The 14,246-nt window shown below is 35.8% G+C and overlaps 1 protein-coding gene and 1 long non-coding RNA gene across 2 annotated transcripts in view; both read right to left on the bottom strand.

Moving 5' to 3' along the window:
• ARID2 (AT-rich interaction domain 2) overlaps nt 1-14,246 on the bottom strand; it is a 166,880-nt gene that overhangs the window by 123,390 nt on the left and 29,244 nt on the right. The gene's annotated exons all lie outside the window — the stretch shown is intronic.
• LOC125920191 (uncharacterized) lies at nt 5,212-12,309 on the bottom strand. Its single transcript, XR_007456980.1, has 2 exons — nt 7,413-12,309; nt 5,212-5,256 (listed from the first exon to the last, which is right to left on the bottom strand). It is a non-coding gene; the product is annotated as an uncharacterized LOC125920191 (long non-coding RNA).

The raw sequence follows: 14,246 nt of genomic DNA, 5'->3' as shown, positions 1-14,246 counted from the left end.
TGAAAGAGAACTAGGGGACAGACTCTAATTGGAGTTTAGTAGTTGGAGTTTCAACCTGCATATGAAAAAATATAACTTAGAGAGAAAATTAAGGTGACTAATTGAAATACCTCAATATTCAGGCATTGCTTATGCAGTAAGAAGTCCGAAGATTTGGAAGCTACAGAAAGCACAGCTTTGTAAATTCAACACTATTATATCTCCTGTATTCTATAGATAACAGAGTATCATTTCAGTGGTGATTATGAATACATTAATTAGAGCATTAATACTAATTAAAACTACATTTAAAAAAATATTCCCAGGTAGGCTAACAATATTATTACAGGTACCCAAATAAATTCTTTTTTTTTTAACCTCTTCTAAAAAACACCTCTACAGTGTATGTATTTACATACACATGACTTTTTATAGTTTAAGATTTTTTTTTCCCTTACAGGTACAGATTTCAGCATACTCCCTCTTTGATATCTATTATCATCACTTTAATTTCCATTTTAAAAGTTACTATGGGAGCATGTGTGGGTTTTTTCAAATATATATTCCTTGATTTCATGCCTCAGAAGTCTGTTTAACTTAGCAGCCCGAGTGCCAAACAATTATATTTCCACAATCCAGGATTTTGAATGAAATCTCTTAAGCGCTTCACTTTACAGTGATTTATACAAATACCTATCCTGATTGCTTGAAATAATATTTCTCAAATCTGCCCAAGAAGTCTTTCTTTAAACATGTTACATGTGTTACTTGAGGTTGGTCAATAATTTGGATATCTTATCTTCACACAAATAATACAGGTTTAAAATGTAATAAGAACAAAAAGAGAACAAGTGCAATGCATTAAAATGAAGTGAACTCAGTCCAACAACACACTCTCTGTAGAGAAGTTCCCAAACTTTACCACGTATAAGAATCACTGGAAGACCTTGGGAATGCAAGCTGGTGCAGCCACTCTGGAAAACAGTATGGAGGTTTCTCAAAAAACTAAAAACAGAACTACCCTATGACTCAGCAATTGCACTACTAGGTATTTATCCAAGGGATACAGGTGTGCTGTTTTGAAGGGACAAATGCACCCCAATGTTCATAGCAGCACTATCAAATAGCCAAATATGTAAGGAGCCCAAATGTCCATCGATGGATGAATGTGTACACACACACACACACACTGGAGTATCACTCAGCAATCAAAAAGAATGAAATCTTGCTATTTGCAACTACATGGATGGAACTGGAGGGTATTATGCTAAGTGAAATTAGTCAGTCAGAGAAAGCCAAAAATCATATGACTTCACTCATAAGAGGACTTTAAGAGACAAAATAGATGGACATAAGGGAAGGGAAACAAAAATAATATAAAAACAGGGAGGGGGACAAAACAGAAGAGACTTATAAATATGGAGAAGAGAGGGTTACTGAAGGGGGTGTGGGAGGAGTGATGGGCTAAATGGGTAAGGGGCATTAAGGGATCTACTCCTGAAATAATTGTTGCACTATATGCTACCTAATTTGGATGTATATTTAAAAAAAAATTAAAAAAAAGAAAGAAAGAATCTGTGGAAGACTTGTTAAACAGACTCTTTGGCTCTAACCCGGGTTTCTGATTCTGTAGGTCAGAGAAGGTTTCAATTGGTCTGAAAATTGGCATTCTAACAAGCTCTTAGATGATGGTGACGCTGCTGGTCTAGGGGTCTGACATACAGAACCACCACTATATAGTCTCATGAACTAAAATAAAGATTTTAACTCACGTGACAAGTTCTCTGGTTAAAAATAAAACACAAATCTATTATTTCAAAGCAAATACTGATGCCCAACAGTATATATTAGTTAGTTACCAGAAGTAAATTCTTTCAGAGAAAGTACCATTTGAAATTTCACCAAATCACTACTGTAATAACAGAGGGTAATGACATTCTTCAAAAGGTTAACATTTTACCTGCTAGAAATTACTGAGATAAACATCAGCAATGAAGTACTTGTGCAAGCAAAATGGAGGAAAAAAAGAGTCCTGAATAACTTACCAAATGAAAAGATTGGTTCTATAATATATTTAAGTTAAAATCTACTTGCATCTGTCTGGTAGAAGAAATATAGTATGCTTTTATGTCATACATAGCTAAGGCTGAATCATAACTTCAGCAAACGACTTAGTTCATGTGACATTGCCTAAGCTAGTATGACTTAACATCACTCTCCTGTCTCATATGTAGAGTTTCAATATGGCAGACGTTTATAATACTTCATAATGCCTTCCTTCCATAAACTACTGATGTTCAAAGAATCAAATTATAAAAATAGGAATGAATAAATTTCCCTAAGCAGTTGGAAGCTTCTGAGAGAGAAGAAATTGAAAACTTAAAATTATTTTCTCACTTGGATTCAATAATTAAGTTCCATTAAGTGGGGGGAAAAATTCCATCAGGTGGAATGAGGGTATCTTGACTAAAATCAAAGGCAAAAGACAGCAATAAGGTCCTTGGATCACGTCACCCTGAAGGCAGAAACAGACATTTTGGTAGACTGGGTTGAGCATGGAGAACGGTGATCCAAAAAGGGCTGTTCGAGGTTTTCCCTGAGATAGCATACACCTAAACCTTTCCAGAGCTACATGTCCTGGTAGCCAGCTTATATCCTGAGGAATATTGGCATGAAAATATTACAGATGAACCAAAAACACTAGAAGAAAGTATCATTTTTCCTCAGGCCTTCAAGAGTCACTGCTCACAGGATGAAGGCAAAATCACCTTACCCAGCAATTCTCAGCCTCAACACTATTAACATTTTGGGCCAGATAATTTGTGGGAGGCTACCATGTACACTGTAAGATGTTTAGCAGCATCCCTAGCCTCTACCCACTAGAAACCAGTGGCACCCATAAGTTGTGGCAATCAAAACTGTTCCAGACATTATCAAATGTTGTCTGGCGGGAGGGGGCGGGGGGGAGGGGGAACTTGCCCCTTGTTTGAGAATCACTGCCCTAGCTTAAGATAAAAAATAGCAGTAAATTCAGAATTTCATCAAATAATTTAAGGTTTAGCTGGAAAAATTCTCTTGACCACAATGACTGATACTTACTCAGTAAATGTTAGCTATTACTATTATTACTTTGCATAAATTGGTTGTATGTACATTGGCAACAACTGCAATCTGAACAACCAGCTTCCTCTAACAGTTAACAAAAGGTTTATTGGTACTTACTTGTAAGGGAAGTTGTAATCAAGAGTTCCAGCACTGCCATGTATTGAAACACTAATGGAAAGCCATTCCAAATTGTAAAGAAGTATGCCACAATTGCTGTTTAAGCACACACCCCAAACATATGCACACATTATGCATACATACACACAAAGAAAAAAGAATAGCTGACCTACTAACCTCAAAATTTTGTGAGACTCAACTGAAATATATACAAATGATCTTTGGCAAATATGCTATATAAATGTAAGTAAGGTCCCTTGGAAAAGTGTTAAACTAAGATGTAAAGAAGAAAACATAAATGGAAATGAAAAAAAAATTAGCAAAGTCAGCCCTAGCTTATACTACGTTAACCTTAGCCAAAATGATGGAAGGAACACATTAAGGTACTTTATTCTTATAATAACACTAAAATCTAGATTATTAAAAACCTGAAATCAGAAAATTTACTAATGCCATCAGACTGGTATTATAAAATTAGAACCAGTAAGTACAGCTAGTATTTGTTATTTTCTTGTAAACTCAAAATCTCACTATTTGGGGGATGCCTGGGTGGCTCAGTGGGCTAAGTGTCCGACTTTGGCTCAGGTCATGATCTCACAATTCCCAAGTTTGGGCCCCACGTCGGGCTCTGTGCGGACAGCTCATAGCCTGGAGCCTGCTTCAGATTCTGTGTCTTTCTCTCTTCCTCTCCCCACTCACACTCTGTCTCTTTCTCTCTCAAAAATAAATATTTAGGGGCACCTGGGTGGCTGAGTCAGTTGAGCTACCGACTGGCTCAGGTCATGATCTCATGGTTCATAGGTTCGAGCCCCACATCAGGCTCTGTGCTGACAGATCAGAGCCTGGAGCCTGCTTTGAATTCTGTCTCCCTCTCTCTCTGCCCCTCTCCCACTTGTGCTCTGTCTCTCTCTCTCTCTCTCTCAAAAATAATGTAAAAAATTCTTTTTTCAAAAATAAACATTTAAAAAATGTTTTTAAAAAGCCTTGCTATTTGGAAATAATTTCAGATTCAATCATCAATGGATCTGCCTTCAGAGGGTTTCCCTCATTCAGCCAATACAATATTCTTTAAGGACATGTATAAATTGAAGTCTTATAAACCAGATACAAGATAATGAATCCAGGAGGCCACTACATAAAAAGAAGTTCTACTCAAAGCAAGGATGCTTAATGCTCCAGTCACAGGAGAAACTAAGTATCTTACTACTGCTTTTTCTTTTATGCTGTCACCCTTTCCACTTCACCAAGTGTACAGGGTACACATATCCCCAACTAAGTCTATTTTTTGCAAGAATTTGTAAAATAATTGGATTTGATTCTTTTTTTTTTTTTTTTTTCCATGTTTGGTAGAGCTCACTAGTGAAAGCATCTGGGCCTGGGTTTTTCTTTGTGGGTAGTTTTTTGATTACTAATTCAATCTTTTTACTTCTCATAGACTATTCAGATTCTCTCTATTTTTCTTGAGTCAGTTTTGGGAGTGGTGTCTTAGGAATTTGTCCATGTCATATAAATTATCTAATTTATTGGCATGTACTTGTTATTCCTTTACAATCCTTATTTCTGTAAGAACAATAATTATGTTCCATCTTTTACCTCTCATTCTGGTAATTTGAGTCTTCTTTTTTTTTCTTCTTGGTCAATGAAAAAAAGACCCTCCTAGCAAAAGTGTTTGTCAATTTTGTTGATATTTTCAAAGAACCAGCTTTTGGTTTTATTACCTTTCTCTATGGCTTTATTTCCTTTGATTTCTGCTATAATTTTTATAATTTCCTTCCTTTTCTTGGTGTAGTTTTAATTTACTCTTTTCCAGTGTCTTAAAGTAGCTTGGGTTGTGGACACCTTTCTTCTTTTTAAGCATACATTTAAAATTATAAACATCTTTCTAAGCACTGCATTAGCTACAGTCATGTTTCGTATGTTGTGTCTTCATTTTCATTCATCTCATGGTATTTCCTAACTTCACTTTTGATTTTCTTTTTGTCCCATTGGTTATTTAAGTGTATCTTGCTTAAGGCAGCTCGGTTAAGCATCTGACCCATGATTTCAGGTCATGACCTCACGGTTCATGAGTTTGAGACCCACGTCGGGCTCCGCACTGACAGCATGGAGCCTGCATGGGATTCTCTCTCTCCCCCTCTGTTTCTGCCCCTCCCCTTCTCCCTCCTTCCCCTCCTTTCTCTCTCAAAATAAATAAACTTAAAACAAAAAAGAGTATCCTGTTTAAGTTCTACACATTTGTGAGTTTCCCAGGATTATTTATCTCTAGTATCATTCATTGTGGTTTGAAACTATGCCTTGTATTAATTCTATCTTTTTAAATATATTGAGGTTGGTTCTATAGCCTAGCATATGGTATTTCCTGGAAAATGTTCCATGTGCTCTTTAGAAGAATACGTATTCTGCTATTGTTGGGTAGAGTGTTCTATAGATGTCTATTACATATAGTTGTCTGTTCAAGACTCTATGTTGCTTTAAAAAAAATTTTTTTTAATGTTTGTTTATTTTTTGAGAGAGAGACAGAGTGAGGGTGGGGGAGGGGCAGAGAGGGAGGGAGACACAGAATCCAAAGCAGGCTCCAGGCTCCAAGCTGTCAGCACAGAGCCCAACACGGGGCTTGAATTCAGACTGCAAGATCATGACCTGAGCCAAAGTTGGACGCTAAATCAACTGAGCCTACCAGGCACCCCTAAGACTTTATATTTCTTCTTAATCTTCTGCCTCATTGTTCTATCCAATACTAAAAATGGGGGAGCCATAACTATTGTCTATTTCTTCATTTCTGTTAGGTTTTGCTTCATTTCTCAGGGCTTTGTTGTTAGATGCATATATGTATAATTGTATCTTTCCTAATGAAGTGACACTTGTATCATTATCTCCAATGACTTTATTTTTTATCATTTTAAAGTGTATTTTATCTGATATTAGCATTAACCACTCCGGCTTTCTTATGGTTGCTGTTTGCATGATACACCTTTTGCCATACTTTTAGTTCTGATATATTTGTATCTTGCATCTAAAGTATGTCTCCTAAAGAGAGCATATGGTTAGATCCTGTACCTATTTTTTTTAATCCAGCCTGATAACAATGCCTTTTGATTATTTACTACATTTATATTTAATATCATCAATACAGCTGGATTTATGTCTATCACCTTACTTTTTGTTTGCCATGTGTCTTATATTTTGTTGCTCTTTTCCTCCTTTACTGCTCTGTTTTGCATTAAGTGCATATTTTCTAATGTAGTATTTTAATCTTTTTAGTGATTTTTTTTTAAAAAGTTACTCCCTTCATGCTTGTTCTAGGGCTTTCCACACATATTTTATCAGATTAGGCTTCAGATTTATACTAACTCCAATGAGATATAAAAACATTATTCCCATACAGCTCTATTTCTTTTCCCCCCTTTTTGAGCTATTATTGTTATATACACACTACATCTATAAATGTTATAAAGTCAATAATAAAATATTACTCAAAGTATAAATGTTATAACTATTACCTTATATTATTAGGACCTTTAAAGAAGCTGAGAGAAGAGAGCAAGTATATACTTATAGCTTTTATTAACCTCACATTTATCATTTCTGGTTCTCTTGATTTATTCCTGTGAATTCAAGTTACCATGTGGAGTCATTTTTTTAGTTTAATACAGCTTTGCTCCCATAAGCTTCCTTTATGCTGTTATGAGCATATATACTACATTTCTATGTGTTATAGGCTCAAAATACATTATATACTTATTGTTTACACAACTGCTTTTAAAATCAGTAAAAGGGAGGAGAAATATGCATTTATATTATCTTTTATTATCATGTAATTATCTATGCTGATGCTCTTGTGTGGGGGGACTGGGGGGAGGGTGTTAGAATTACTGTGTGGGGTCATTGCTTTTAGCCTAAAGAACTTTCTTTAGTGTTTCTTATAAAGTGGGTCTGTTAGCAACAAATCCTCTCAGTTTTGTGTGAGAATGTTTTTATTTAGCCTTCCTTTTTGAAAGATAAGATTCTTGGCTGGCAATTTTTTTTTTCTTTTTTTTTTTTTTCTTTATTTTTGAGAGGCAGAGAGAGACAAAGCACAAGTTGGGGAGGGGCAGAGAGAGAGGGAGACACAGAATCCAAAGCAGGCTCCAGGCTCTGAGCTGTCAGCACAGAGCCCGATGCAGGGCCCAAACTCACAAACTGTGAGATCATGACCTGAACCAAAGTCAGACTGAGCCACCCAGGCACCCAGGTTGGCAATTTTTTCTCTTTCAGCACTTCTGATTGTGTTTATCCCACTGTATTATGCCCTCTGTCTGATAAGAAATTAACTATTAATTTTACTGGGGGTTCCCTTGTAAGTGATGAGTTGCTTTTCCTGCTTTCAAGATTTTCTCCTTTTCTTTGACTTTCAGCATTTTTATTTTGAGGTGTGTGTGTGAATCTCTTGCAATTTATCCTACTTGGAGTTCACTAAGGTTCCAAAATATGCAGATGAATGTTTTTCAATTAATTTGGGAAGTTTCACCCACTGTTTCTTAAAGTACGCTCTTTCCTTCCCTTGGTATTTCCATTACATATATGCTAGTACAGTTAATGGTATCCTACATTTCTCTGAGATTCTGTTCATTATTCTTCACTCATTATTCTTCACTCTTTTTTGTTCTTCAGAATGCATAATCTCTATCAATCTAACTACAAATTTGCTGTTTCTTCTGCCAATTCAAGTCTATCATTGAGCCCCTCTAGTGAATTTTTCATTTCATACTTTTCAAACTCAGAATTTCCAACTAGTTTTTTATAATTTCTCTTAATTGACATTCTCTATTTGATAGAAACTGTCATCATACTTTCCCTTACTTCTTTAGCCCTGGTTTCTTTAGTTCTCCAAATATATTTATAATAGCTAATCTGAAATCTTTGTTAAATCTCACATCTGACCAACTCAATCGGCAGTCTCTGTTGCCTGCCCTTTTTTCTGGTATAGAGGTCATAATTTCCTGTTTCTTTCCATGTCTTCTAATACTGTTGGAACTGGACATTTTAGATTCTGTACTGTACCGACTCTGGATACTGGTTGCCTCCCTCTGGGGTTTGTTATTGTTATTTATTTGTTTACTGTATTAACTCATTGCTTAAATCATTTCAGTGAAGTCTATTCCCTCATCTTTCCTCAGTGTGAAGCCCCTGGTGTTCCTCATCAGGAGGCACAGTCTTGGGTATTCCCAAAGTTACCATGAAATGATACCAGTTTTGGCAGGGCTCCCTGTCTCTTTCCCTTACAAAACCCAGCTTTTAAGCAGCACTACTTGTCAGCTCATTGCTCTATTGTTTTCAACGATGCTGAAGCATAAACTGCTCCACACAAATCTCAGTTCCTTTGGAGGGAGCTCAACATTTGCGATTTATTCTGACCCTAGGAGGTTTCCTTCAAGCTCAGTATTTCCCTGGTTCCCTCCAGCAAGCTAGCCAAAATATCCTTTATTTACCTCCAATGCATCTACCAAACTCTTCCTCATTGCCTTCACAACCTCCACTGTTTCTGAGAATATCCGTAGGCTTGATATTTTCCACATATTGTTACAAATCAAGTTAGTTACTTTGGAAAGAGATGCGGAACTCTCTATTGTATAACTCTCTGAGCCATGGGTCTGAGAGCAGGGATAGTGGCTCACTATAGAATGACAACCTAACTTTGAGACCAAAATGCTTGGTAGCGTGGAGGGAACTTGCATCTTTCTCCCAGTGTGGAACTGCTACCTGAAGAGCTGAGACATGAGTAATTCTCAGTGGCACTGTGTACAAGCAGCGTTTCTGTGCCATGAGTGGGATAGCAGAAGTAAGCCCCTGCCTCTCAGGCCCACATGCCCAGAACATGTAGCCTCAGCAACATGCAGCTGGGCAGAATGAGAAATCCTGACATCTGCTCCTCTCAGGAAGGTGCCCTCCAACTAGGTGGTGAGGAGAGAGGGAATCCCGTGTTCTTGGCTGCACCAGTGTGGAGTGCAGGTTCCATCTTGTTGAGTTAGAAAAGGGGAGAGAGGAAGCAAGTCTTGGTTCAAATACCACAGACTTGGGCTGTTCTTCCCAAGTTTTAGCAGATTTTCTTTCTTCATTTGTTGTAGACCCTTAGGACCATTTTCAGACTTTAAATGACTGCTATCAAAACAAGTAATTTTTGCCAGTTTCACTGGGAAGTGGGTCTGCAAAGATCCTTATGATGTCCTGCCAGAAGCGGGCTGTCCCAACAAAACTTACTCCTCAACTGTCTCTTAATGATTTAATGCATCTCCCTCACCATCCCCTTCCCCCAAAACAGGAAATGACTACCAGCAACAGAGGTAAAGAAGATTTTTTCACACACTACCAACGAGAAAGATATATGAACTATAGTTTTACAGAACTACAGTTTTACAGTTTTACAGAACTATAGTTTTACAGTTTTTATAGAACTATAGTTTTATACCACCACTCTCCCCAGAACCCACAGATTGTTGGTGTTTTTAGTGACTTGACATACTCGCTCAGTCATTAGAGATTCCTCATTACCTGGATTATTCAAAGCTTAGAAAAAGCTTATTTAAAAAAATTTTTTTTTAACTTCACTTATTTATTTTGAAAGAGAGAGAACGTGTGCAAGTCGGGGAAGGGCAGAGCGGGAGAGAGAGAATCCCAAGCAGGCTCTGTCCTCTCAGCATAGAGCTCAGCGAGGGGCTCAATCCTGTACACCATGAGATCTTGACCTTAACCAATTGAGTCACCCAGGCCCCCTGAAAAAATTTATTTTAAAATAACTCTATAAAAGAAACCATTTAAACAAAAATTTTAAGTTCTATTTCCCTAAATAGATCTCTTTTGTAAACAGAAATTTTCACCCACCTAATTGCCCTAAAGTGCCTTTAAGTCATTTAAGATACAATCATCTGAATTACTAAGGGGAATCCTAAATATATAAAACTGCACTTTGTATAATAAACTATTATTAATTTCTACTAGAAATGCCAACTTATCAAAAGGACTTAAATGATCACTAAGAGTACATTCATTAGGATTATTCAAATAGGATTATTTTTCTGCATATGACAAGGGGAGAGGAAAAGGAAAATAACAAGCATGTTATTTTGAAGGTGAAGTGACACATTGGTCTTATGTTAGAATATTAAGAGCTAGCTGAACTTAGAGTTAACTACAAGATACTAAAAAACTTCAATATTGAAATACTGAAAGCAGCAGATGAATATGTATATCTAGGAATAAGTCTAACTCATTTATACTATCTTTAAAGAATGAAAACTATCTTTAAATGTGTGATGTAAATATTATTGAAAAAAAAACACCCTAAAAAGCATGTAGTTAGGGCATCTAAAAGTACTGACTGAAGCCCAACCATTAAATTGTAAATCATAAATCCTTAAAGCAAAGAGTGGAAACACTGGGACTTCTAATTTCAGCCAAGACAGATATAGTGGTCAGATTTTATGGAAATCTGGATGTACAACAAAAGAATAAGAGAAGGGAGAATGGTAACAATGTGAAAAAACACATGACATTTAAAAAAAAATGTTTAAATCTCTTTAAAAGGTAACTTTTAAAAAAATTAATTACTATGCAGTGTTTAGTTTACAACATACATAGAAGAAAAAAATCATTCTTATTCTTATTTTATATAAGAAAATAAAAGCACAAAGGCCAAAAGGGGAGAAATGGAAGTACAATATTCTAAGGTAATTATACTACATGTACAACATTAGTACATGGTAGACTACAGAAAGTTAAAGCAATCTCTAAAACAAAGAGTTACAGCTGATATACAAACCTAAGAGATAAAACTGAACCATAAAAATACTCAATTCAAAAGATGGCACAGGAGGAAGGAAACAAAAAGCAGACAAGACAAACAGAAAACAGAAAGATGGTGAATTTAAACCTAACCAGATCATTAGTCACATTAAATGTAAATGGTCTAAACACCCTCAACTAAAAGGCAAAGATTATCAGAATAGAAAAAAAGGCCAGCCCAACTATACTGTATGTCCAAAAATGCACTTTAAATATAAAGAAACAAATATTTAAAAAAAATTTTTTTTGTTGTTTATTTATTTTTGGGAGAGACAGAGCACGAGCAGAGGAGGGGCAGAGAGAGAGAGGGAGACAACGAATCTGACGCAGGTCCCAGGCTCTGAGCTGTCAGCAAAGAGCCCAACGTGGGGCTTGAACTCACAAACTGCAAGATCATGACCTGAGCTGAAGTCAGATACTTAACCGACTGACCCACCCAGGTGCCCCAAGAAACAAATAGTTTTAAAGGAAAAGAATGGAAAAAAAAAACAACCACATACCATACTGACATTAGTCAAAAGAATGCTAGAGTGACTATATGAATATCTGACAAAGTAGATTTCAAGTCAAAAATATTACCAAGGATAAAGATAATTTCTTGGTCATAAAACAGTCATTTTACCATGAGGACATACACTAGAAACATTTAGGTACCTATTGAGAGAGCTTCAAAAATACATCAAAACTGATAAATACCAAGGTGAAATAAGCAAATCCATAATTATTCTCAGAGATAAGCTATACTTCTTTGTTAATAACTAAGAGAATAAATAGAAAATCAAGGATACATTAGAGTTGGGTAACACTATCAACATATGTAACCTGACGTTTATAAAAAACTTCAATGAACAACAGCAGAATACACTTTCTTCTCATGTGCACACAGAACGTTTACCAAGAAAGACCACATTCTAGACCACAAATCAACTCTCAATAAATTTAAAGAGATCCAAGGCATTAAAAGTATGCTTTCTGACCACAATGGAATGATATTAGAAAATGGTAACTGAAGGATATCTGGAAAAGCCCAACATTTGGATATCAAATACTTCTAAACCTATGGGTCAAAGAAAAACTCAAAGGGGAAATAACAAAGATGTTGAATGAAATGAAAATTAAAATACAACATATCAATATTTGTGAAATGTCACTAAGGCATTACTTAAGGAAACTAGCAGTACTAAACAATCCATATGTGACGCATATGCAAAATTTTAGTCAAGAGTAATCATACATTTAAATATAAAATTGAAAACTACATATTATTCTACAGTGTATATATATATATATATATATATATATATATATATATAAAATCATTACACTGTGCACTTTAAATATATATAGTTGTCAATTATTTCTCAATAAAGTTGAAAGAAAACACCTACAACTATAAAACACCTAGAAAACAGGAGAAAATATTTGTGACCTTGAATTAGCCAAAGATTCCTTAGGTATGTCAAAAGCATGATACCTGAAAGAAAAAAACTTGATAAATTTATGTTTATCAAAATTAAAAATTCCTCCTCCTCATAAAAAAATGAAAGGGCAAGCTGCAGAGTGGGAGAAAATATTTGCAAATCACATATTTGATAATATTCAGATTATATAAAAAAAACCCTCTGAATATAAGGAAAGCAAACCAATGAAAAGGTGCACCAACAATCTGGACGCTTCACCAAAAAAGATATATGAACAGCAAATAAGTACATGAAACATACATCATTAGTCATTAGGGAAAACCAAATTCCAACCATAATTTCACTACATGGGGTGCCTGGGTGGCTCAGTCGGTTGAGCTTCTGACTTCAGCTCAGGTCAGGATCTCACAGTTTGTGGGTTCAAGCCCCATGTCAGGCTCTGTGCTTACAGCTCAGAGCCTGGAGCCTCCTTCGGAGTCTGTGTTTCCCTCTCTCCCTGCCCCTCCTCCACTTGTGCACTGTCTCACTCTGTCTCTCAAAAATAAATAAATGCAAAAAAAACACAAAAAAACAAAAACCACTTAAAAAATATATCACTACAAACCTACTCGGATAGCTAAAATTAAAGGCTGACCATCAAATGTTGATGATAATGTGGATCAACTAGACCTCCTCTTAGACATTGCTGATAAGAATGTAAAATGTTATAAAACAGTTTGCCAGCTTCTTAAAAAGTTAAACACATTTACCATATTACCTAACCATTTCACTCCTAGAGAAACGAAAGTATAAATCCATTTAAAAGAAGATTTGTGCAACAAAAATTAATATATATTTATAATAGCCCCAAACCAGATATAACCCAATTGTGGCACACCCATATAACAGAATACTACTTGGCAACAAAACAAGACTGAACTTTGATACAACATAGAAGGATCGCAAAATAATTTTGTTAAATGAAAAAAGAGTACACAGTATATGATTTCACTTAAATAAATTCTAGAAAATGCAAACTAATTTGTAATTTAAAAAAATTAGTGGCTGCCTGTGACAAGTGGGATGGAAGAATTACCAAGGGACACACAGAGACTTTCGAGAGTGATGGATACGTTTATTATCTTGATTGTGGTGATGATTTCCCGGGTGTATACCTATGTCAAGGCTTACCAAAATGGATACTCTGTACATGTTTAGTTTACTGTATTAATTATTTCTCAATAACTGTTTTAAAAAACATACTGAAAAGAGAATAAAAAGACAAGCAACAGTTTATGAGAAAGTTAAGTGCAAATGATGTATCTGATAAATACTTTATACCCTGGAGCGCCTGGGTGGCTCAGTCAGTTGAGTGTCCAACTCTTGATTTTGGCTCAGGTCATGATCTCACAGTTGTAAGACTGAGCCCCATGTTGGGCTCCTCACTGAGCGTGAAGCCTGCTTATGATTCTCTCTCTCCCTCTCCTTCTGTCCTCCCCATGCATATATGCACTCACTCTCTCTCAAAGAAAAGAAAAAAAAATAAAAAGGAAAACACTTGAACAGATACTTCACCAAAGAAGATATGCAGATAGCAAATAAACATAAAAAATGCTCAACATCACTACTCATTTAGGGAAATGCAAGTTCTAAGAACAATGACAGCCTATGACACTTCTTTTAGGATGGCTAAAAATAAGAAACGAATACTACCAAGCCCTTAACAAGCATGGGAAGCAACTGGAATTTTCATACATTGCTGATAAGAATGTAAAATGGTTCAGCCATTCCCAAAAATGGTTTAGCAGCTTCAAATACAATATGTAT

The sequence above is a fragment of the Panthera uncia genome, chromosome B4, assembly GCF_023721935.1.
Source record: "Panthera uncia isolate 11264 chromosome B4, Puncia_PCG_1.0, whole genome shotgun sequence".
Taxonomy (NCBI): domain Eukaryota; kingdom Metazoa; phylum Chordata; class Mammalia; order Carnivora; family Felidae; genus Panthera; species Panthera uncia.
Note: the sequence above shows the minus strand (reverse complement) of the source record. Positions and strands in the feature narration are given on the sequence as shown.